Raw genomic sequence first — 25,639 nt, 5'->3', positions numbered from 1 at the left:
TTGCATAATTTGACTCAAATCACACAAATGGAAGAACCAGGATTTGGATGTGGGCACGTTTTTTACCTACTTTATAGAGGTAAGACTTACATGCAAAAAGCTGTACATATTTAATATGCACAACTCGAAGAGTCTGAAGTTGAGTGAACCCATCACCACAATGTTTCCATTAATATATCCATTATCTCAAAAAGTTTCCCCCTGCCCTTTATTATTTTTTTTTTTTACTATATTTTTGTGGTAAGAACCCTTAACATAAGATCTACCCTCTATGCAAATTTTTAAGGGTATAATACAGTTTTGTTAACTGTAGGCACTATGCTGTAGAGTATGAAACTTTATACTCTTTAACTCATGCCTCCCCATTTCCCTTCTCCCCAGCCCCTGGTAATCACCATTCTACTCTTTGTTTCTTAGAGTTTGCCTATTCTAGATTCCTCATATAAACAGGATCATGTAGTATTTGTCTTTCTATGTCTGGTTTATTTAACTTAGCATAACTTCCTCCATGTTCATTCTCGTTGTCTCAAATAGCAGGACTCCCTCCATATGTGTTATAGTAGCTGTAGGTTTACAGCAAAATTGCAAAACTGGGAGGAAGGTATACAGATGACCCATATTCCCTCTGTCCCCACAAATACTTGGCTGCTTCCATTATTAAAAATTTCTTATCAGGGTGGTATATTTGTTACAAATGATGAACCTACATTGACAAATCATCATCTAAAGCCCATTATTTACATTCAAGCTCACTCTTGGTGTTATATACTCTATGGATTTGGACAAATTCATAATAACATGTATCCACCATTATAGATTCATACAGCATTGTTTTACTGCCCTAAAAATGTACTGTACTCTGCCTATTCATTCTCCCCTCCCGACTCAACTGCTGGCAACAACTAATGTTTTTCCTTTTAGTTTTCTCTCTTCCTGGATATCATATAGGTGGAGTCATACACCTTCTCAGATTGGCTTCTTTCATTTAGTAATACATATTTAAGGTTCCTTTCCATCTTTTCATGGCTTGAAAGCTCATTTTTTAAGCCCTGAATAATATTTCCTTGTCTGAAATATTTATACATTCACCCACTGAAGGACATCTTGGCTGCTTACAACTATTGAATTTAAGAATCAAGCTGTTACATACATCAATTTGCACATGTCTGTGTGGACATGTTTTGAATTTCTTTGTATAAATACTAAGAAGAAGAACTGCTAGATAGTTCCATAAGAATACGTTTAATTTTGTAAGAACTTACCAAACTGTCTACCAAAGTGACTGTACCATTTTGCATTCTGACCAGCAATGAATGAATTTCTTTTGTTCTACCTCCCTCCAGCATTTGGTACTGTCAGAGTTCTGTATTCTGACTATTTAAATAGTATGTTAGAAGTATCTTGCTTTTATTTTAATTTGCATTTCTCAGCTGACATAAGATATAGGGCTTCTTTTTATATGCTTATTTTTTCCATTTGTAAATATCTGCTGTATCTCTTAGGTTCTTGACCCGTTTAAAATAGAGTTTGCTTTTTGTCTTGCTGTTGAATTTTAAGATTATTTGTATATCTGGAATAGTAATCCTTTACCACATAGGTCTCTTACAAATATTTTTTCCAAAGTCTGTGGCTTGTCTTCTCATTCTCTTAACAGTGATTTTTGCAGAGCAGACATTTTTAACTTTAATGAAGCCCAACTTATCAATTATTTATTTCCTGAATCATGCATTTGGTATTGTATCTAAAAATTCATCTCCAAACCAAAGGGAATCTAGATTTTCTGCTATGTTACCTTTTGGGCTTGTGTGATTATGGGGGCTGGCAATTATCCACTTTGGCTGGAAATTCACATGCGTCAGTGTAGTATTGAATTCAAATTCTGCAGGGCAGCAGGTTGCAAACTCTGATAGGGTTTCTATGATGCAGTCTGTAAGAGACTTCCTTTTCCTCAATCTTTGTCCCTAAGACTTTTAACTGATTGGATATGGCCTACTCATTTTATGGAATACAATCTGTTTACTCAAAGTCTACTGATTTAAATTTTAAATACATTAAAAAGCACATTTACAGAAACATCTAGAATAGTATTTGACCAAGCAACTTCACACTATAGCTCTGCCAGGTTGATCAATAAAATTTACCATTCCAGCAGCATTTTAAATCTGAAAAATGTTTCCAAACCAAACCAAAAATCGGTAGCAAATCGTCAGGCAGTACTTAAGCATAATTTAGAAAATATACCTTCAACACAATTGTAGTATTTTACATTGTGATAATTAATATTAAGAGTTCTAAATAATTAAGGCCATATATCAACTTGGGTCTCCAAAAGTGTAATTCTTCAGTCTTTTAAATTTAGAGATCATTTTCTTCTCCCCCATGTAGTCTTGTGAACTTGGTACCAGTATCATTGCAGCAGTTGTCAGAAGAAATCTTGCCCATCTTTCTCTGTCTGATAGAGTGATGCCTGGTCTTCTCCAGTCATACCCAGTCTGTATTATGGACATGCACATTTCTTTTTAGCTTACATTGATTGTCATCTGCTGTCCAACAAAATGCCTTCACAATGGCAATGGATACAGGTCTGACATATTTGAGAGTATATATAGTGCTACCAACACATCGATGCTCATCTGGCCAGTAAATGTCAAATTTTTATAGTAATTATAGGCTGCATCTAGGAAATAGAGGTTGGTGGAAGTTTTAAATGATTTCCCTTTATTCTCATTACTAGTTGACATATCACTGTAAAAGGAAGTTTTGTAACAAATTCTGTCAAAAAAGCAGGGTAAATACTTCTACAGTTTGTTCTTGCAAGTTCAGGACAGTGCTCATTATTTCTTTAGACATTATTACAAGTCCCTTGTAGAAAGGGTTCAGTTTGTGGAGGTACAAGAAAAAATGTCAGATTAAGAGGAAGAACCCTCCATGAATAGAGGAGAAAGTAGAAGAAACGCCATCCGGAATTCTGTACGTAGAGACTGATCCAAAAAATGTTGGGCTGTCATACCAAGGTATTTGCGCCCTCACTGTAGCAAATAACATAGCCTAAAGAACACTAATTTTTCCACTAGAATATTTCTGGTGGTTATTTATAAAATGGTATTTGTAGTGCTTAGTTGTTATCTTTCTATTGTGAATTTCTGCTTTGGTCTTTCCAAATGCTATCTAAATGCCATGATGTCTGATGAAAATATTATACACCCACATAAACAACACTATTTGTATTAAAATATTTTAAAGTACATTACCAAAGAAGGAAATTTGAACACGTGCTACACATGGATGACCCTGAACACATAATGCTAAGTGAAACAGCCCAGTCACATAAGGGCAAATATTGTCCAATTTCACTATGTAAAGTATCCAGAATAGTAAAATTTAAAGAGATATACAGTAGAGTTATGGTTGCCAGAAGCTAAAAAAAAAAAAAGAAGAAGAATAGAGAATGTTTACCTGAAAAGTTCTGGAGATATATATATAATGATTATTTACAGAACAATGTCAATATAACTAATGCTACAGAACTGTACACCTAAAAATGGTTAATGTGGTCAACTTCATGTTGTGCATTTTGTACTAAAATAAAAAAGAAAGGTCATTGCCACACAATAATATACAATATGCTATAATCTAATGATAGGTTTCAGCACTGTCCAGTCCTTCCCAGTTACACATGCTGAGGCTTTCTTTTCCATGGTATCACCAAAACTCTGAATGTCAAGGACATCATTTTCTGCTTCAGAGAAATATGAGCAGCCAGAACTCCAGGCAAAGTGAAAGGGTATAACTGCCCCTAGAAGGACATGCTAGAAACTGCTGGAGACAATGAACTGACAGGAATCAGAGAAAAAGCTAACCTGAATCCTCAGAATGAGGAATTTTCTGCAATTCTTTTCATGAGAAATGATGGTGCTCCATCTTGTATGTGGTTCATGACAATGCAGTTGGGTGACTTTATTCTTCTGTCCTTGGTTTCCCAGGAGTCTTTCTGACTTTAAGATCACACTGGTCTAATACCTCTCTTCCAGGTTGGGTGAACCTCAAGTACAGCATAATAGATAAACAAAATAAATGGAGGGTTGGTGGTTATGAGTACTCAGAAATATACTCAACATTGAAGAAACCCACAAATACAAAGATGGATGCATGCTACCTGCGCTAGGTAGCAACTATTTGTGCGAAGATAACAAAGAAGAAATGGGTGACAATCAACAGAGTAGAAATATTGTCTGGTCTATCAGATCAGATGAAGACAATAAACATGATAATAATGATGAAGGAATATTTAGTGTAATAATTGTAAATATTATTTCTGGACTCTTGCTGGAAATGTCAATCTACTAAACTCTGAGCATTCTGGGTTTTTTCGTCTGTTGGTTTTATGTTTATTTTTTTATTTTTTATTTTTATTAACATCATTTTTTTTTGAGATGGAGTCTCGCTCTGTCGCCCAGGCTGGAGTGCAGTGGCGCAATCTCGGCTCACTGCAAGCTCCGCCTCCCAGGTTCACGACATTCTCCTGCCTCAGCCTCCTGATTAGCTGGGACTACAGGTACCCGCCACCATGCCTGGCTATTTTTTTGTATTTTTAGTAGAGCGGGGTTTCACCGTGTTAGCCAGGATCATCTTGATCTCCTGACCTCGTGATTCGCCCGCCTCAGGCTTCCAAAGTGCTGGGATTACAGGCGTGAGCCACTGCGCCCAGTGAAGTTTTCTTAAGTTAACCGTGCTTTCATATACATATCAAATTCAATATAACTTAATTTGCTATAATTACATTAGTTTGATTTACATTTAAAAATTAGGTAACAGAAAGACAAATTGGATATACACATACATTTGTTTTATTAAGTCTTACCATATTTGTATAACTAAGTTGACACTGGTCTGGGGATAAAAACAGGATCAAACAACAATAAAAATAACACTAAATACCCAGACTCATATATGTTTATATATATTTTTTTCTTATTAAGCTTTTTTAATGGGTCTCAAAATTCTGTGACAAATTTTTGGTCGTTTCCATTAAAAAGTACTGATTTTAAAAACTAATAACTTAAAACTGCCACACGCAAAAAAGAAAACCAAAGTGGTCCACAAAACATTCTCCTTTCCTTCTGAAGGTTTTACGATGCATTGTTATCATTAACCAGTCTTTTACTACTAAACTTAAATGGCCAATTGAAACAAACAGTTCTGAGACCGTTCTTCTACCACTGATTAAGAGTGGGGTGGCAGGTATTAGGGATAACATTCATTTAGCCTTCTGAGCTTTCTGGGCAGACTTGGTGACCTTGTCAGCTCCAGCAGCCTTCTTGTCCACTGCTTTGATGACACCCACCGCAACTGTCTGCCTCATATCACGAACAGCAAAGCGACCCAAAGGTGGATAGTCTGAGAAGCTCTCAACACACATAGGCTTGCCAGGAACCATATCAACAATGGCAGCATCACCAGACTTCAAGAATTTAGGGCCATCTTCCAGTTTTTTACCAGAACGGCGATCAATCTTTTCCTTCAGCTCAGCAAACTTGCATGCAATGTGAGCCGTGTGGCAATCCAACACAGGGGCATAGCCAGCACTTATTTGGCCTGGATGGTTCAGGATAAATCACCTGAGCAGTGAAGCCAGCTGCTTCCATTGGTGGGTCGTTTTTTGCTGTCACCAGCAACGTTGCCACGACGAACATCCTTGACAGACACACTCTTGACATTAAAGCCCACATTGTCCCCAGGAAGAGCTTCACTCAAAGCTTCATGGTGCATTTCAACAGATTTTACTTCAGTTGTTACGTTGACTGGAGCAAAGGTGACCACCATACCAGGTTTGAGAACACCAGTCTCCACTCGGCCAACAGGAACAGTACCAATAGCACCAATTTTATAGACATCCTGGAGAGGCGGGCACAAGGGCTTGTCAGTTGGACGAGTTGGTGATAGGATGCAGTCCAGAGCCTCAAGCAGCGTGGTTCCACTGGCATTGCCATCCTTACGGGTGACCTTCCATTCCTTGAACCAAGGCATGTTAGCACTTGGCTCCAGCATGTTGTCACCATTCCAACCAGAAATTGGCACAAATGCTACTGTGTCGGGGTTGTAGCCAATTTTCTTAATGTAAGTGCTGACTTCCTTAACAATTTCCTCATATCTCTTCTGGCTGTAGGGTGGCTCAGTGGAATCCATTTTGTTAACACCAACAATTAGTTGTTTCACACCCAGTGTGTAAGCCAGAAGAGCATGCTCTCGGGTCTGCCCGTTCTTGGAGATACCAGCTTCAAATTCACCAACACCAGCAGCAACAATTAGGACAGCACAGTCAGCCTGAGATGTCCCTGTAATCATGTTTTTGATGAAGTCTCTGTGTCCTGGGGCGTCAATGATAGTCACATAATACTTGCTGGTCTCAAATTTCCACAAGGAGATATCAATGGTGATACCACGTTCCCGCTCAGCTTTCAGTTTATCCAAGACCCAGGCATATTTGAAGGAGCCCTTTCCCATCTCAGCAGCTTCCTTCTCAAATTTTTCAATGGTTCTTTTGTCGATGCCACCGCATTTGTAGATCAGATGGCCAGTAGTGGTGGACTTGCCCGAATCTACGTGTCCAATGACGACAATGTTGATATGAGTCTTTTCCTTTCCCATTTTGGCTTTTAGGGGTAGTTTTCACGACACCTCTGTTCTGGCGGCAAACCCGTTGCGAAAAAGGATATGCTTATATCTTAAGAACAGAAATCATTTACAATCACACAGTTTATTTTCTATATTAATGTTACTTTTCTACATCACAAAGTTTTTGCCCAGGAAAACAACAGATGTAAAGAACATCATTGTTTCTTCCAGGAACTTCCCAGAAAGTCTTATTTGAATAAATATCAAACTGTTAGACTTCATAATTGATAGCAATAAGCAACTGTTTACACTCTACAACTCTTCCAAATCTTCAACTCCATTTATTCTGGAATAACGTTAGGAAGTGGCCAACAGGAAAAGTCAGGTCAGCATTTCCAGAGAAATGGATAAGACTAATAACCTAGAGTTTTAATATTTTTGATGTCTTCAAAACACATCTTTCAGGAGCTGTATCCAGAGTCCACAACATGTCAATGGTCCAATGACTGGATCTGACAATTTAGCTGACTCAGAGATATCCCAGCATCAAGGGTACCTGCTACTGGTTACCATATAAATATAATACTAATTTGTAATATGTTAGAGAAAACTAGCCAATAAAATTTATAACTTTATACAAGAATAGTGCTAGTAAAAATTTTATGTATATGTATGTGTAATAGCAACTTCAAAATCAGACATAGGCTTGACGAGCAAGACCCCAGGTTCTATAGAGAGGAAGAATAAAGTAAGACTTCAGATTGAAAACAAGGCAAAGTCTTCACTCCAATATAATAGAAAATCCACAGAAACAGTGAGCCATTTTAATCTTTGTGCACAAGCTATTTAACATATTAGTTTCTTCAGTTTCTGTTTTGCTTTGTTTTTATTTGTACTCTTATGAATTTTCACTTTAATCCTTCATATCTGTAATTATGTTTTCTTCATGGCTTGTTGTTCTTTATTCCCTCTAAAGTACCTTCTTACCTCACCCACTTGCATATTATTTTAATTTTGTGACTTCCTTTAAGAACGTCAGCAAAATGGGCCAAGACTTCATAACTAAAATACCAAAAACAATGGCAACAAAAGCCAAAATTGACAAATGAAATCTAACTGAACTAAAGAGCTTCTGCACAGCAAAATAAACTATTATCAGAGTGAACAGGCAACCTACAGAATGGGAGAACATTTTTGCAATCTCTCCATCTGACAAAGGGCTAATATCCAGAATCTGCAGAAACTGAAACAAATTTACAAGAAGAAAACAAACCAACCCATCAAAAAGTGGGCAAAGGATACGAACAGACACTTCTCAAAAGAAGACATTTACGTGGCCAACAAGTGTATGAAAAAATTCTCATCATTAGTGGTCATTAGAGAAATGCAAATCAAAACCATAATGAGATACCATCTCACACCAGTTAGAATGGTGATCATTAAAAAGTCAGGAAACAACAAATGCTAGAGAAGATGTGGAGAAACAGGAATTTTTACACTATTGGTGGGAGTGTAAATTAGTTTAACCTTTGTGGAAGGCAGTGTGGCAATTCCTCAAGGATCTAGAACTAGAAATACCATTTAACCCAGGAATCCCATTACTGGGTATATACCCAAAGGACTATAAATCATTCTACGATAAAGACACATGCACATGTATGTTTATTGAACAACTATTCACAATACCAAAGACTTGGAACTAACACAAATGTCCATCAATGATAGACTGGATAAAGAAAATGTGGCACATATACACCATGGAATACTATCCAGCCATAAAAAGGATGAGTTCGTGTCCTTTGCAGGGACATGGATGAAGCTGGAAACCATCATTCTCAGCAAACAGAAGAATGGAAAACCAAACACCGCATGTTTTCACTCATAAGTGCCACTTGAACAATGAGAACACATGGACACAGGGAAGGGAACATCCCACACCAGGGCCTGTCAGGGGCTGGGGGGCGAGGGGAGGGATAGCATTAGGAGAAATACCTAATGTAGATGACGGGTTGATGGGTGCAGCAAACTACTATGCTACGTGTATAACTATATAACAAACCTGCATGTTCTACACATGTACCCTAGAACTTAAAGTATAATAATTTTTAAAAAGTCATTCTCAGCAAACTATGGCAAGGACAGAAAACCAAACACCACGTGTTCTCACTCGTAGGTGGGAATTGAACAATGAGAACACTTGGACACAGGAAGGGGAACATCACACACTGGGGCCTGTCGTGGGGTTGGGGGAGGGGAGAGGGATAGCATTAGGGGATATACCTAATGTAAATGATGAGTTAATGGGTGCAGCACATCATCATGGCACACATATGCATATGTAACAAATCTGCATGTTGTGCACATGTACCCTAGAACTTAAAGTATAATTAAAAAAGAAAAAAAAGAAAAAAAAAAGTCAGCCAATTCAACCCTGATAACTTTCTTTCACTGAGGTGGTGTGTTTAACATGAATCTCATAATAGTTCATTTTAGGGAATGTCTTTACCTTCGAGCACTTAGCATGAAGGTCATTATTCCTTTGAACTGAATATTTTCATAATTCCTATAATGTTATTTGTTTTACAGTACCCAAATAATGAAGTATGTGGGTATCCAGATCTGTGTACTGTCTTTGGTTCCTTTCATTGTGTGTGTGTGTTAAAGTCTTATTTAGCGTTTGATGAAGCCTTTTCCTCAGATGAGCAGCTAAAGAACAGGTTAGTGTTTACAGTTTCCAGACCAATTTTGATTTCTAGCCCAGAACAGATTCTCCTCCTGCCTTCATTTCTAACTGACACTGTAAATAATGGGACTAATTAGAACCTGTAATTCCCAAGACTGACACTGTAAATAATGGGACTAATTAGAACCTGTAATTCCCAAGATTTCCTGCTCCAATCCTCTCTCTGACTCTGCTCTCACAAATTGCAGTGAAAACCACCCTTTCTGGGAAATACCGTTTAATTGCCACTTTCCTTTTCTTATCTGGTACCTTTTAAAGACATGAATGGTCCTATTAATTCATGCCATCAATAGTTTCTGTAAGAGTGGACTACATACAAAGACAGTAGTCACAATCTGAATACAAAATTAAACAGTTTTATTTATCAATATAAGGAGCAAAGGCAGGAGTCTTTTATAGAAAGATTATAAATGTGGATGGTTACGTGGAAAAAGGATGCTTCTCTATTATCTTACATCGATGGTTTGGAAATTAAATTGACTTGATGTGCCCAGCTGATCTTAGTCTCTGGCCAATAAGCAAAGATGAGAGTAGGACATACCCTTTTGTGATTCCCCCTGGGCTGGAAAAGAGAAAGCAGCCAGCTTTGATTTTGTTTTTTAGGTACAGTGGATTCACTAATGGTAAGATAGAACTCCTTGATTTGTAACACAGTTAAGCCACCTAAACATAAATTCAGAACAGAAACATTTACTCTAACAATGTTTACATCACACACACACAGACACACACACACACACACACACACACACACACACACAATCAGTAGTTGAGGTAGAAATTCTAAGCAATAATTCCAAGGGAAACTTAAAAAGAAGGAGTTTGTATTGGACAGGAGATGAAGGAAGCCTTGGGAGTTTTGCTGCTTCTTCTCAATTATCTTATTTGATTCTACCTCCAAACACTGGAAGACTGTACAGTAATAAAAAATTAATGTGGACACTCCAAGAGGAATCATTGTTTTATTTTTCTGTAAAGAGAGCTGGCATATTTTCTAGAGTTTAGGGAGAAGATGATATGACAATACTTCAGCCATTTTTTTCAGGTAAAGCTGTTGGTAATGAATAGCATAATGCACCAGGAGCATACCTTAGATATGCTTTGCTAAGCTCAAAAACAACAATTTTATAGGTACCAAAAACCTGAGATTTTCATAAGAAGTTGCCTTTAAACCCACTTCTTAATAATAATAACTTGCTTTATTTTTATTGTCATTTAGTTGGTATTATATGGAATAGTTGGAAGAGGTCACATTGTATGACGCTAGTCAAATGCTTTTTATTTAAGAGCAAATTATTCTCTTAAAAAAAGAATAGATGCATCTAAGTAGCTTCAGAAGAAAGTAATATAATTTTCATTTCTAGTAATAGAATTTTTTATACATTTGCTTTAAAATCATATTCTACAAATTGAGAGAATGGCTAGAACATCAACAGTCTATACAGGGCACACTTGCAAGTATATGCATATGTGTGTGTATGCATCTGTGTGTCCATGTGTATAAAAACAAAATGTTTGTGTGAACAAAAGGAATGCACTTGCCTTTGTATCAGCATTTCACAATTTTTTTTTTTTTTTTTTTTTTTTTTGCGACAGAGTGTCACTCTGTAGCCCAGGCTGGAGTGCAGTGCCGTGATCTCGGCTCACTGCAAGCTCAGCCTCCCGGGTTCTCGCCATTCTCCTGCCTCAGCCTCCCCAGTAGCTGGGACTACAGCGCCCGCCACCACACCCAGCTGATTTTTTGTATTTTTAGTAGAGACGGGGTTTCAACGTGTTAGCCGGATGGTCTTGATATCCTGACCTTGTGATCCGCCCGCCTTGGCCTCCCAAAGTGCTGGGATTACAGGCGTGAGCCACTGCACCCGGCCTACAATATTTTTATATGACAGAACAAATAACTGCCAATTAAGTAGAATAAACTATACACTCTGTGAGCTTACATTTATGTGTTTTGTTATAACAAAAAGCTTGGAATATAGAAAGAACTCAGTCAGTGCTTGCTAAATGACAAATTACAGATTAGCATATTGTCTGAAAATGTCTTTCCATAGTAGACTATGTATTAACATAAAAGAAGATAGTACTAGCAGGAAAAGAGAAGCTAAATTTTATTTATTTCATGTTTGGTTTCTGAAGAACATCTGAACAAGAACTGCAATTAGCAGTCAAACAAGTAATGTGTTGTGTAGGTGTGCCACAGACATATGCTCATTTAACAAAGAAAAGCAATGCGCAGACCTTAGGAAGATTTTAAGTTTACCTCTTCTCCCCTCCACTTCCCTCTCAATCTGTAGTCAGGGGATAAACAAGGTACCAACTGAAGTTAGAAGGGCTATTAGTAGAATAACATTTAAAACAAGAAGAATAAAACTAAAATCACATGCTGTGACCCAGAACAGTGTTATAATTAAATTTACTGGGGCAGAAAATTTACTTTGGAGATTAATATCACCTTTAGGCAGTTTAATGTCTTTTGGTGTAAATAAACTCGATAGTATCTTTCCATATGTTTTATATATAATAAGTTTACTACAAGTGCCTTCTTAAAAAAAAAAAAAAAAAAGAAATCACTACTTATAAAACTGAAGTGTATCTAACCCCAACTTTACTTCACAGTTATTTTAGCTCTATTTTCTTTCTGAAACTTTATCAAAAAAAGTCAAAGCAAGATTAATAATAGCATAATAGCATGAAAAGAATAAAACTCGGTCCATCATTAGTAACTGTGTCTCTTCATACAAGACACTATCGAGATACATGGTAAGGAAAACAATGCATTCTGTCTGTTCTATGAGAGACTGTAACTCACCTGACTTCTGTCTACAATCTTATTATTCCTGCTAAAAGGAGGAGGAGTGAAGTGTCTGGCTGGTGATTGCACAGTTCTGCCCCTTCCCTTCAGCTGTGCCTTTGGGATTTTTGTGCTCTGCTCTTGACCTTGTTTCAAGGTCAGTGAAGGTCTGCTTTAGAGCAAGGTCTGCAGTTTTCTATCAGGACCTGTTGAAGGGTAAGCCTGCCTAATCCTGGACAAGAGTGTTGTTCCCCCATATCTAATTATCCCATACCCTGGCACTTCAGTTTATTATTGTAAGGTCAGTGTGTTGTTGTTGTTTAAAAGTCAGTAACAAACCTAAGGTTTTTCCATCCAATGGACTGATTTCACATTTTCAACTGACTCAGAAATCTGTAGCAAAAAAGGAGGTTTATTTATTGTGCTCTCTGCAATTCCAGCATTGCAGAAAATGCAATAAACATTTATGCCAAAACCTATCATTAGGAATAAATTAAAATATTGAATAATGCAATTATTCAAAGTCATTAATGCCTAAGAAACATTATTTTTTAATTTTTCTCTTGAATAAAAATGTTATTCTTCCATTTTCTTCAACAAAGAAACGAGTATTCTAACCCTTTACCAAGCACATCCATTGCAAGTATTATGATACTAATGCTAAAATAGAAAAGGCAGCACCCTAAAAATAAATAGTTTAGGTACGTATTGTCTGTGTTTCTGTGGTAATGTAATCATTTGTTAACACTGAATCAGTTCACTGACACCCAGAATTTTTTTCATTGCTACAAAGTATATGCTCTAGTTCTATGTATGAGCAACCAATTGGTTTGTAAAAATTATCTCACAGGAAAGAAAAATTATACACTAGCAAAATGGAGGTCTTTCCTTATTTTATTGTCTTCCTAAGACATTTTGATGTCTAGTAATAGAATTTTTTATACATTTGCTTCAAAATCATATTCTACACTAATTATGACAATCAATAAAAAACACAAATCCAAATGATGCATGATTTTGCTTAATTTTAGAATGCAGATTATATTTATATCCCTTATAAAGTGATTAAAATATTCTTTTACAACTACACATTTAGTTTTAGTCTTATTTATTCATTCTTTAAGTAATGTTTACTGACACCTACTCAAAGTGCTTGAAATAAGGTGTACAGTAGTGAATGAATGGCACACATTCACTGGTCACCTGCCCTCGTGGGCCTCAGTTTCTACATTTTACAAAATTGAGATCATAATGCTTATGCTATTTTACAACTTATTTTTGATATGATAGAATATATTTAAATTATTTATATTGCAATATATTAATATATCATTGCATAATATATGATGTTACACATACAGATGAATTACCTTACACTAAACCAAATTCTTATTTTTAGATAGTTTGGCTATTATCAATTTTTCAAAAATTACAGAAATGGTGTTACAATAACAGACTATATACCATAATTTTTAAAGTATGCTTATATGTTTTCAGGGTAAATTTTAGATCCAAATTTTAAATATTTTAAAACCATTCATAAATATTGCCAACATACTTAGTTGTTTAGTTCATTGTTATATATATATATTTCTTGGTTGATTTAGTAGAAAAAATGTTGTATATGTCATACTAGATATATGTAATTTTAATAATAAAATTGTATATGGGCAATTAAAATAATTCCTATATTCTAATCATTTTAAGTTGTTTCTACATTTTAAAAACATTTTTATTCTCTCAGCTGAAAAAGATATTTAGATGAGCCAACCTTAAGTGAACATTAATATGTGTAATTAGATTTTAGTCTACCTCCATATACAAGTAGTTCCCGAAGGTATGGTAGCTACTAAAGCACAGTCATCAGTTTCATTAAAAAATGTCCTATTGAATGGTAAAACCATTTTCAATTTATTTGATATTAGTTTATGTAGATTATTTCAAAACTGATTACTTATGTTAGAAGACTATTAAATGTTTTCTGAATGTTTATAAAAAATTATTCTAATTCAAGACAGCTTGCTGACATCTCCATAGTATCTCACTGATTGGGAGTGCATGTGGTTATACTTTTCTGAATGTAATTTTTTTGCACCTAACTCACATGGATCAGAGTATTCAATGTCTTCAAAAGACTCACAGGATAAGCAGATGTGAAAGACTGAAACAAAATGAGAATATATCTCTAACATCTGGAATATTACCTTGTTGCAGGAAGTCAGGGATCTTGAACGGAGGGACCGGCTGGAGCCATGGCAGAGGAACATACATTGTGAAGATTTCATGGAAATTTATCAGTTCCCAAAATTAATACTTCTATAATTTCTTACTCCTATCTTTACTGCAATCTCTGAACATAAATTGTGAAGATTTCATGGACATTTATCACTTACCTAATAATACTCTTACAATTTCTTATGCCTGTCTTTAATCTCTTAATCCCGTTATCTTCATAAACTGAGAATGTACATCACCTGAGGGCCACTATTGTACAAATTGATTGTAAAACGTGTGTTTGAACAATATAAAATCCGTGCACCTTGAAAAAGAACAGAATAACAGCGATTTTCAGGGAAGAAGGGAAGATAACCATAAAGTCTGATTGCCTGCAGCGTCGGGCAGAGTATAGCCATATTTTTCTTCTTGCAGAGAGCCTATAAACAGACATGCAAGTAGGATAGATATTGCTGAATTCTTTTCTGAGCAAGGAATACCCTGGGGAAGGAATGCATTCCTCGGGGGAGGTCTATAAACGGCTGCTCTGGGAGTGTCTGTCTTATGGCTGTTGAGATAAGGACTGAAATATGCCCTGGTCTCCTGCAGTACCCTCAGGCTTACTAGGATTGGGAAATTCCAGCCTGGCAAATTTTGGTCAGACTGGTTCTCTGCTCTCGAATCCTGTTTTCTGTTGAGATGTTTATCAAGACAATATGTGCACAGCGGGACACAGACGCTCCTCAGTAATTCTAATTTTGTCCTTGCCTTGTGACCTTCATTGCCCTTTAATGCATGTGATCTTTGTGATCCCTGTTCATACACCCCCTTCCCTCTTAAAATCCCTAAAAAAACTTGCTGGTTTTGTGGCTCAGGGAACATCACGGACCTACCAATATGTGATATTACCCCCGGAGGCCCAGCTGTAAAATTCCTCTCTTTGTACTCTTTCTCTTTATTTCTCAGACCGGCCAACACTTAGGGAAAACAGAAAGAACCTACGTTGAAATACTCGGGGCTGGTTCCCCTGATATTACCTAGTGTTACTGAAAGATAACTTTTATCTTTTTACTCATGGATGAGTAAACTAATCTTAATAACTGTCTGAATTACACTGCCAGCTCAGGTCAGATCAATGACAAATTCGAATGGAACATTTTTATATCTGTTTCTCTATCGGATGGTTTTGTATTATTATTGAGAAATTTTCATGGTAGACTACCTGTAAATATTAAAAGTGACACTAGGAAAAAACTATTAGTTCTAAAAACTTAAAAAAGTTCACTCTATTTAGTAATTACAAGTTTAAAGAGGTCACTAATGGTGCTTCAAGTAATATAACTTTTTAGCTGGGTAATCATAGATTTAGAAATTTAGGTGATATAGCCCCAGATTAACAGAATTATGTGAATTATCTGACTATATGTATAAAACATCTAATCTCAAATATTAATTACACTATTTAAATATGTGAAATACTTTTTATCAGATAGACTAATAAATTATTTAACTTTTATTTATTGTTCTTATAGATTAAACCCACTCTTAATTAGACTGTATCTCTATACTTTTAAAATTATCAAATACTTACAAAATGCTTTGGCCATTATACATTTTATTCTTTAAGGATAAGATGCTAGCTGGGTAATTAGATGGGTAATTGACTGAATAGATTTTTGCACTAACAAAATTAAATAACTTTGGTGTTCTTAATATATTTAAAGATTACAAATACATGAAATGGAAAGTAGCACCCCTGTGTGAAAAATGTGCACCAATTCTCAAATAGTAATGACAGTTAATTCTTTAGTTCTTATTATGTACCAGGTACCATGTTATTTATATTGACGCTTCAAATCATACCTCCCCTTTGCGCAAATATGTTCCTCATGTTGTGCTTGAGGAAATTAAACACCGAAAATATACAAACTTAAGTGAGTTTTTACATCATGCAAGTAGCAGAGTCAGGGTTCAAGTCCAGGAAATATGACTTAAAAATCCATGTTACTTAACATTGTGCTAAATAAAATATTGTATTATAAAATACATTTCACATCATAAGAAGGGATAGTAACAGAATTTTTTAAGAGGAAAAATTCAGGACTCTAATTTAAATTTTTCCAAACAAACAGGAGCTTCAACAAACATGCATTGCATATTATTCAGGTGGTGGGACAACTTTAAATTCATTATCTCATATCAGTTTCAAATAATCTTATAATAAGTATTTCTCCAAAATGGTACAACTAACAACTGAGACTTGAACCCAGCTGTTTCCACAATCATAAAGCATCTTCTTTCTATTACAAATTTTCTTCTTATTAAACATAGTGGAGAAAGTCACTGGACTGATTTTTTTTCCATGTGAGTCCTTCAAAAAATCCCCTAAATTCTTAATAAAAGAAAAATCATTGAGAATTAAGGATTCACTGTTTAAAAACCAATTTTTTTCATATACATATTTTACTGAATAAAGTCAAATAGTATTACTAAGCACTGGCTGAATTTTATGGGGTTTTTTGGTAGTATCAGTGAAAGTTGTAAACGTAACATATGGGAATAGCTATTCTCCTACTTCATAAAAGTTAGAATATTATTTATAAAACAATTAACACTTCTGTAAATAGAGATGATTTATGACTGTGAAGCAGTACTTAACTGATTAAGTGTTTAACTTTTTGTAAAAGTAGTGCTTAACCTCTTTTTAAAAAGTGTTTAACTTCTTTATAAAAATTAAGCCTGAATTACTTTCTTATATTATTACAGTATATCAATATATCAAGTGAACATAAAGTGGGGACAAAAATAATACAAAATATTATCATTGATTAGTAAAAGCAAATAGGAAATGTTTGATTTTAAGAATTTCAGGCTATTAATAATTAGTATTATGAGTAGTGCAATTTTAAGCATTTAGGTATCATAAGTGACTCTAGTGTAATACTCATTAATTCACCTAAAAATAATTTTTGAAGGGAATTTTGTGCATAATCAATCTACTTTTTGATTTTTGGGGTTATTTTTGAGATGGTGTCTTGCTCTGTTGCCCAAGCTGGAGTGTACTAGTGTGATCTTGGCTCACTGCAAACTCTGCCTCCCAGGTTCCAGTGATTCTCCTGCCTCAGTCTCCTGAGTAGCTGGGATTAAAGGCACCCACCACCACGCCTGGCTTATTACTATTTTTAGTAGAGACTGAGTTTCACCCTGTTGCCCAGGCTGGTCTTGAACTCCTGACCTCAGTTGATCCACCAGACTTGGCCTCCCAAAATGCTGGGATTATAGGCATGAGCCACTGCACCAGGCCTTCATTTTAATTTTAATGGTAAGATTTTAGACAGTTTAAACTTTTAATGACTAGTAATATAATCACAATACCGTCTACCATTCTCTATCATAATTGCACAAGTTGATCAATAGAAATGGGAAACTAAGGAAGGGTGCAGTTACTATCAAGCATGCTTATAATACTTAAGATATTTAAAATGCAAAAAAAAAAAAAAAAAAAAAAATCCAGGCTGGATACAAGTATTATCTAGGGCATATGATATTTTTTTCTAAAACTTTTTGGAAGGAAATATTCATTCAATTAAAATTGTTTACACTTTTATTGAATGTCAGTGGTGTCCAGAACTTTCTTCAGTGTCCAGATAAGACTATGGGCATTTAAATAACATCCAAGAAAACAGAAGAGCTCAAATTCAAGCCAGGCCTACCTGACTGTAGAATCAAAGCTCATCAACTTTGCTAGCAATACCAGCTCAATAGATTCTACTATGAATTTTAAAACTGAGTTTTAGCCAGTGTCTGCAAAATCTAGAAGATTGCATTTAGTTTTTATTTCATTTATTTTTAAACTTTACCCCATGAGCCTTATATTCAAGCCAGAAAGATCTTACCTCTTATCTTTCCTTTTTCTCTCCCTCCCACCCTCACTCCATTTTTTATTTTCTCTTATATTTTAAGAATTTATTTACACTAGAAGAAATACAAGTTTTCCTGTTATAATTTTGTCAAAGTTAATAACTATTCATGAAAATAATTTAAAGAAAAACACAAGAACTAAATGACCCAAGTTAGAGCTATAATAAAACTGGTGTTAAAATAATTTCTAACCTTTTTATTTTTGTCATCTAGTTAAATTTCAACTGTAAAGTTGCTTTGGCACTATGCAACCGCTTGCAACACGAAATTACTACTGATGAATACTCCTTTCACTCTGAAAGTAGGAGAAAAGTGGTTTTTAAAAAAGGAATAACTAGAGAGAGGACATAGGAGAAAGAATGCTGAGAAAATGAAAATAGCAGACCTGGTAATTGGAAGTTAATTTGAAAACCCCACTGTTTGATGTGTCATACAATCATGTGCAATTATATGCTGTGTGTTATTATGCATCAACCAATTGTAACTAGTCTACTATGGTCAGATAGTTGAAGAAATAACAAAAAATAATAATAAAAGTCATGTGAGACAGATATATGTCACATATTTTATGTCATATGTATTACATATATATCATTTATCATATATATCACACTGTTTTATTGATCATGTTACAGAAAGCAGAAAAAAAGTTGTTATAGCAAGATTAAACATTTGGATAATGTTATGTCAGTACTACCATATGTCATACATGAGCACTGGCATAACATTATCCAAATGTATTACAACTGTATGATGATTGACATATAATGTCACTCTTGCTATAACAACTTTTCTTCTGCTTTCTGCAACATCGTCATAAAACAGTGTGATGTCTATACTTTTGATGCTTTGAATATTGAAGAATAGTTCCGTCATAAATTATAAAGTTTAGCATTGTGATTTGAATGTAGCATGATGTAACAGTATTAACAATTAACATCTTCAATAACTATTGACCTAATCACCATATCTGCCAAGGGAAATGTTTGATGGGAGTTGAACTCTCAAGGATCATTCCAAAACTTGAGATTCTATGGGACTATCGTTAAGAGTGTATTTTGTTTATTCCAAAAGGAACTATTGAGCAGATTTGCCAAGTCATACATAATGCAAAGACAAACCGAAAACATAATAATTTTCTACATCAAAAAGCCCAGCTTATTCTGTACAATATGCATGTTTTAGGTTATGACAATGAAAGTACATCCATATCAATGTATTGCAAGTGAATAGCTAATGCAACTATGTATAAGAATGCAATGCATTATTCATAATATAATTATAATTTATAATACAATTATTTGCAATAATATAATGTATTTTATATCAATATATTACAAATGAATAGCTAATAAAATTATTCCAATTTAGGGTAACCTTGATGTTCTACATTGCACACTATGGATTCTGTAATAAGCTACTGAAACCAAAACAGATTATCTTCTTTAGAAATAAAATGAACAAGAAATTGAGATATACAACTGTCCTTCAGTGCTGCTGCATCTCAAAATTTTCATTCTTTTATAAGATTGAGCAAAATTCACTAATTGTTAACACTATATTGGTACTCACAGACCATTAAAAAATGGCTATCTAGTTGACAAAGTTTTTACTTACCTCAAATGTATGTCATACCTTAGTGTCTGCCTTAGTTTTCAATATTAAAAATGAAAGACACTTCCACATTTTGCTTAAGATGAGGAAAATCAGAAAGAGACTCTTGTCCTAGCAATCTATCCGTACCGACAAGAGAAAGCTGTATTATTTACAAAGTCATAATTTATTGAACCCAACAGAGGGCTGAGGTCACAGGGCATCCAATTTGTTTGAAATCTAAGCCAGGCATCTTCAAATAGAGACAGAAAGTGAGCTCCAGCTAATCTGAATTAGGGCCCCCAGAGGAAGACACAGTCACCGTATAAGCTAAAATGAATAATTCAGCTAAATTTGTGAAGAAATGCTAAAGGGAGAGTGTGAGCTACTGTGATAGTATAGAACTCCTGGGAGCTGCAGACACAGGACATTTTGCACCCATTAGCAGGCTCTTTGGACCTCATAAGAAAGACTGGGGAAAAGGCTGGAGAGGGAGGACAGCTTTGCTTACAGCGTGGGCTAGATGAGTGAGCAGCTAGTGGTCACAACAGTGCATAGCTTCCCAGGGATTACTCTCTCCCATGGAACAGAAGCTATAAGCCATTGAGGAAAGACAGAAAACACTGCCACACAAGGGTATCTGGTGAGGGCCCGACTATGAAAAGAGCAAGAGAGAAGTTTTACAGCGGTGACTGATTTAACTCTTCTGATTGTGGTGGTGGTGGTTACATTACTGTATACACTTGTCAAAACTCTGAAAATATAAATAAAACATTCTGCAGGTAGTAGAAAGGGTGAATTTTACTAAATGTAAATTATACTGCAGTTTTGACTAACAAGACTCATATAATCTCCATCAAATATATAAGACAGAAAACAAAGCAGGAGGAAAGGAGGAAAAGATGAAGGGAAGGAAGAAAAAAAGCAAAAAGGAGAAAGTTCCTTGTAGCTGAAGAACTCTGTAGCATCATCATTTGGGTACTTGTCTTCAGTTTTGTGAACCTCAATTTTATTAGCTCTAAAGTAGGAATAATATTATGAAACACTGAGGGCTGCTGTAAAGATTAAATATTGTAAATAATGGAAGTACCTGGCCCAGTATGATTATCAATGTTAGAGCATATGGGAATTTCACTGTGAAATAATTGAAGCAGTTCACTCACTCCTGATGTGGTACCTGAATTTCTGAAAAGGCCAATGTTGTAACGTGTTGCTTTGAAGGTGTGCATACCCCTCAACAAACACAGGAAGGGGGAAAAATATATATTATATATATAATATATATGTATAATATATATTTGAAACTATTATACACACACACATGCACATACACACACACTAGCTTCAGGAAGAAATTGTAAAATTAGGTGTCAGAAGACTGAAGTTGCTGTAGCTTTTCGTCTTGTCAAATTATAGTTTTGGCACAGAGTTAGATGTACATGCTTTTGCAATTTTAGAACCATTATGGAAGAAAAATTCCTGGTTTAAATGTTGAAGGGAAATAAATTCTTTCTTTCTCTTCAGATTATTCCTGTTCACTGACAGTTTTTGAGCTCCATGTATATTATTATGCACGCAGTTATGCTTTTGTATCTCTTCTATCTACTCATGTTGACACTTTTTTGGAGGAGACTCTGAACTCTAACAACTAGATTTGTTCTTATAGCACCCTACACCTTACCTATAACCAAATAAGACACTGTGTTTTAATTTCTGGTTTACTTGCTTATCTCCTTATTATAATCTGGGCTATGAGGGAAAGGGTTATAGTGTCATTGCTTTATCCTAACACTTAGGACACCACCCTCAATCAGAGTGCTACACAGTGTACATGTAGCATAAATGTATAAATAAACTACAAAAGAAAATGGATTCTGTCTGTGTGATTATAGCCCACAAAGAGTCACTGAAGGGAAAAATGTGAAAAACTTTTTTTCAGTGAGAATCCAGTCAGGGACTAGAAATCATGTCATTCACTTTAACAGACAGAATTCGATACAAGTAAGTGTTAACTATGTAAGCAAGTGTCAAGGCCAAAAAGGGAACATGAAAGTATAGAGATAGTTCTAACAGCTACCACTAAACTTGCTCATGAGATGAAGAAAGAGAGCTGGAGCACAGCTGATAGGAAATGGAAGGGAATAGAAAACCAACAGGAAGGAGGAAGTAGGAAGTTCCCGCCTGCTCCACCAGTCTTGCATTCTCCATCTCCTGCCTCCTATTGGCACGACCAGGAGGAAGTCAACTATCAAATAACAAATGTGGTTTTCAGGGTCCATTCTCAGTATCTTTTTTTATTTTTATTTTTTGTTAATTTTACATGCGCAGAACATGCAAGCTTGTTACACAGGTATACATGTACCATCGTGGTTTGCTTCACCTATCAACCCATCATCTAGGTTTTAAACCCCACATGTATTAGGTATTTGTCCTAATGTTCTCCCTCCCCTTGCTCTCCACCGTCCCCACCCCCGACACCCCGACAGGCCCCGGTGTGTGATGTTCCCCTCCCTGGGTCAATGTGTTGGTGGGAGTGTAAATTAGTTCAACCATTTTGGAAGACAGTGTGGCGATTCCTTAAGGATCTAGGACCAGAAATACCATTTAACCCATCAATCCCATTACTGGGTATATACCCAAAGGATTATAAATCATTCTACTATAAAGACACATGCACATGTATGTTTATTGCAGCACTATTTATAATAGCAAGGACTTGGAACCAACCCAGATGCCCATCAATGATAGACTGGATAAAGAAAATGTGCACATATACACCACGGAATACTATGCAGCCATAAAAAAGAATGAGTTCATTCTCAGTATCTTAAAGCGGGATATACAAGGATGGATTTGAAGCTGAGAAGCAGTAGGTTAACTATCATGGACTTATAAAAGGCTGTTCATGGAACACAGGAGACAGAAAGAGGGCAAAACTCCTTTCTTCTCTGATCCTTTAGTTTGGAAATAAAACTACTGCTATTTTACCATGAAATAAGACAGAGTGTCATGTGCTCACACAATAAACAAATATGGTAGTAAAAAGTGGTGTATGTCAGCTCTTCTCTGTTCTCAAAGGGCCATGAATTAGCAAAACTAGTTAGTTTGCTTTGGAAAAACAGTTATAAAAGAGGAAAATATCAAACAATTAAGACTAAACATACAAGCAAAAATACTACAGAAGAAAAGTAAGACTAAACATACAAAGATACTACAGAGGAAAAACAGAAAAGAATATTTGCTACCTCTAGATTCCTACATTTCTATCCTTCTTTGTCATCACTCATTTGCTTTTGCTTCATGTCTCCTAGCAGTGCTATATCCTCTTTTGTTGGGTGAAAATCTTACATAAAGTTTTGGCTCACACTTTTTTTCAGTTTTTATAGCTAGTCTCCTTCCTCTTTTGGAAACAAACACATCCTTACAGGCAAAGCTGAACCAAATAAATGCTGCTGTACTGTAGTGCTTTTTTAATTAATTAATTGATTTTTTTGCTCTAAGACTGTGATTATTTGTTCAATTATTCTTAAAAAGTCTTTACAAGACTCTAATATTTTTGCTAATATTTACTTTTAGATTTTTTATAACATTGGTTTTTTTTTTTGATCATTTTGGCTGGAGTCTATTTTGTACACTATGTAATTAAGGCTGTACCATTTCCTCAAAATATTTGTCAGTTATTCCTACATAATATACTCAATGACATATCATTGGCTTCTCCAATAATTTAATATTCCATTCCTTTCATGTACAAAATTATCTTCGGGGGGGATTTTTAGCCTACCACACAATGCTAAAAACAATTTAATTATTTTTGTTCATTATTATTATTTCCAAATATATTTTGACTACTTTTATGCATTTTTCTAGTAGATGAATTTGGCATTAATATTTCCTTTTTTGGGGTTAACATTTGCATGGTAAATCTTCAACCATCCTTATATTTTGTTAATATGATAATTTAGTTTTTATTTTTATTTTTACAATTAATTTTTAGTTTTAGAATATGCACAAGAGAAATAAGTGGCTTTCTTTAAAAAACTGATAATCTATTGCAGCAATAAGAAAAATGTCTTCCAATTTTTAGCAAGTACTACAGTTTATTTTTATTTTAGACATTTTGATAAATATATACTATACACAAAAACATATATTTACAAATAATTATTGTTTTATATTTGTTTAATGTATGGCTGTTATGTTAAAAATAAAAGCAGTATGTAATTGTACCCTACAAATGCAATGCTGAAAAAATTCCTCGTCATTCATTTAAAAATTGAAAGTAGATTACTATAGTACATGGATAATAGAGAACATATAAATGAAATTTATTGTTGCAATAACATAGAATTTGAGAAAAGAACTAATCTGACATATATTAACGATGCAGATAATAGTGTCGTGTATATGGTAATATCTTATAAATGAAAGGTGAAGCTCATAAAGTTTGTATTTCTTTTATATGAATAAGTCAATTTTCTTTTTCTATGTGAAAGTGAGTTTCTAACTGTGTATAAACCAGTATGTAGCTTGATAGGTTTCCCTAATGTTATAGACAATTAAATCTCTATTCTGTCTGTCTCTGTCTTTATTTCTCTCTCTCCCTCTTTCACTCTCTCTCACATACACTCACACATACACACAGTGAATAATTCATATATGACTAAGTTGTAAAGCAACTAATTTTACAAGGTAATAGGAGGGATTATGAAAATGTAGTAGCTTTTTGAAAACAGATAGCAAAATTGAGGAACCATACACAAGCTTTTTGCGAATGAAGATTTTCAAACACAGGTAGCCACTAGAAAAGTGTGTTTTTTGTATCGAAATTCTCAACTCAAATGGCGCATCAGAACCAGGACCTTGGCTGCTAAAATATATGAGGTATGAAGTGTATCTTCAGGCTGAGACACTCAGACCTTGAGGGTGAACATAATGAAAACTGCAAAGTAATTCTTTAATTGAGCATATACACGAGACTTTAAAAAATACACAAGACCATATCCAGAGAGTCTGATAAAGTGGTCTGGTGTGAATCTGTAAGTATGGTTTAAATTTTTTTAAATTTTAAAAAAATATATTTAAATTTTAAAATTTAAAATATTTTAGTATTTTAAAATACTAAAATAAAGTAGAAGTATTTTCTGTATTTATTCTGCTACTTAAATCTAAAATTCCTGAGCACATTATGTAATACATACATAAAAAGACCCTGGAGAGTTGGGAGAAGGCAGACCAGCTAAGTACATCATGACCTGAGGAACAATACAAACTCTTTCCTGTTTTGTTTTGCTTTGTTTCTGTTGTTTGCTTTTTATTTGCTTCTGTTTTTGCTTTATTTTTCCTTTTGCTTCATATATCCTAGATTTAGTACTGGATAAACCAGGAACCCAGAAACACAAATGATATAAACAGAAAGCTACAATAAAAGCCTGATCTCTGCAGCCAAAGACCAATGAAAGAGCAGCCTAGCAAGACAAAATACTTTTGAAATGTAATTGCCTTTCTTCAGTCATATACCAGAGGAAATGTGGCTCCAGCTCTCCCTTGCCAGCAAAGACCAAATGGGAACCAACACTTCCTCTCTCATCAGGCTGTAACTTTGTGCCACTACCTTACCTGAGTGATACGGCTGTTATCTAAAAGACAAGAAATACCAAGTATTGGTGAAGGTGTGGAGAAAAGGGAACCTTTGTGCAATGTTAGTGAGAATATAAATTAGTACAGCCATTATGAAAAACAGATTGGAATTTCCCCCAAAA

General features: G+C 35.0%; 1 pseudogene across 1 annotated transcript; it reads right to left on the bottom strand.

Annotated features, from left to right (window-relative positions):
• Nucleotides 1–4,982: 4,982 nt before the first annotated feature.
• LOC111536197 lies at nucleotides 4,983–6,714 on the bottom strand (annotated as a pseudogene). The gene has a single exon (XR_002729670.2). The product of XR_002729670.2 is annotated as an elongation factor 1-alpha 1 pseudogene (transcript).
• Between the last annotated feature and the right edge of the window lie 18,925 nt (nucleotides 6,715–25,639).

This window comes from Piliocolobus tephrosceles, chromosome 14, assembly GCF_002776525.5.
Source record: "Piliocolobus tephrosceles isolate RC106 chromosome 14, ASM277652v3, whole genome shotgun sequence".
Lineage (NCBI taxonomy): Eukaryota > Metazoa > Chordata > Mammalia > Primates > Cercopithecidae > Piliocolobus > Piliocolobus tephrosceles.
Note: the sequence above shows the minus strand (reverse complement) of the source record. Positions and strands in the feature narration are given on the sequence as shown.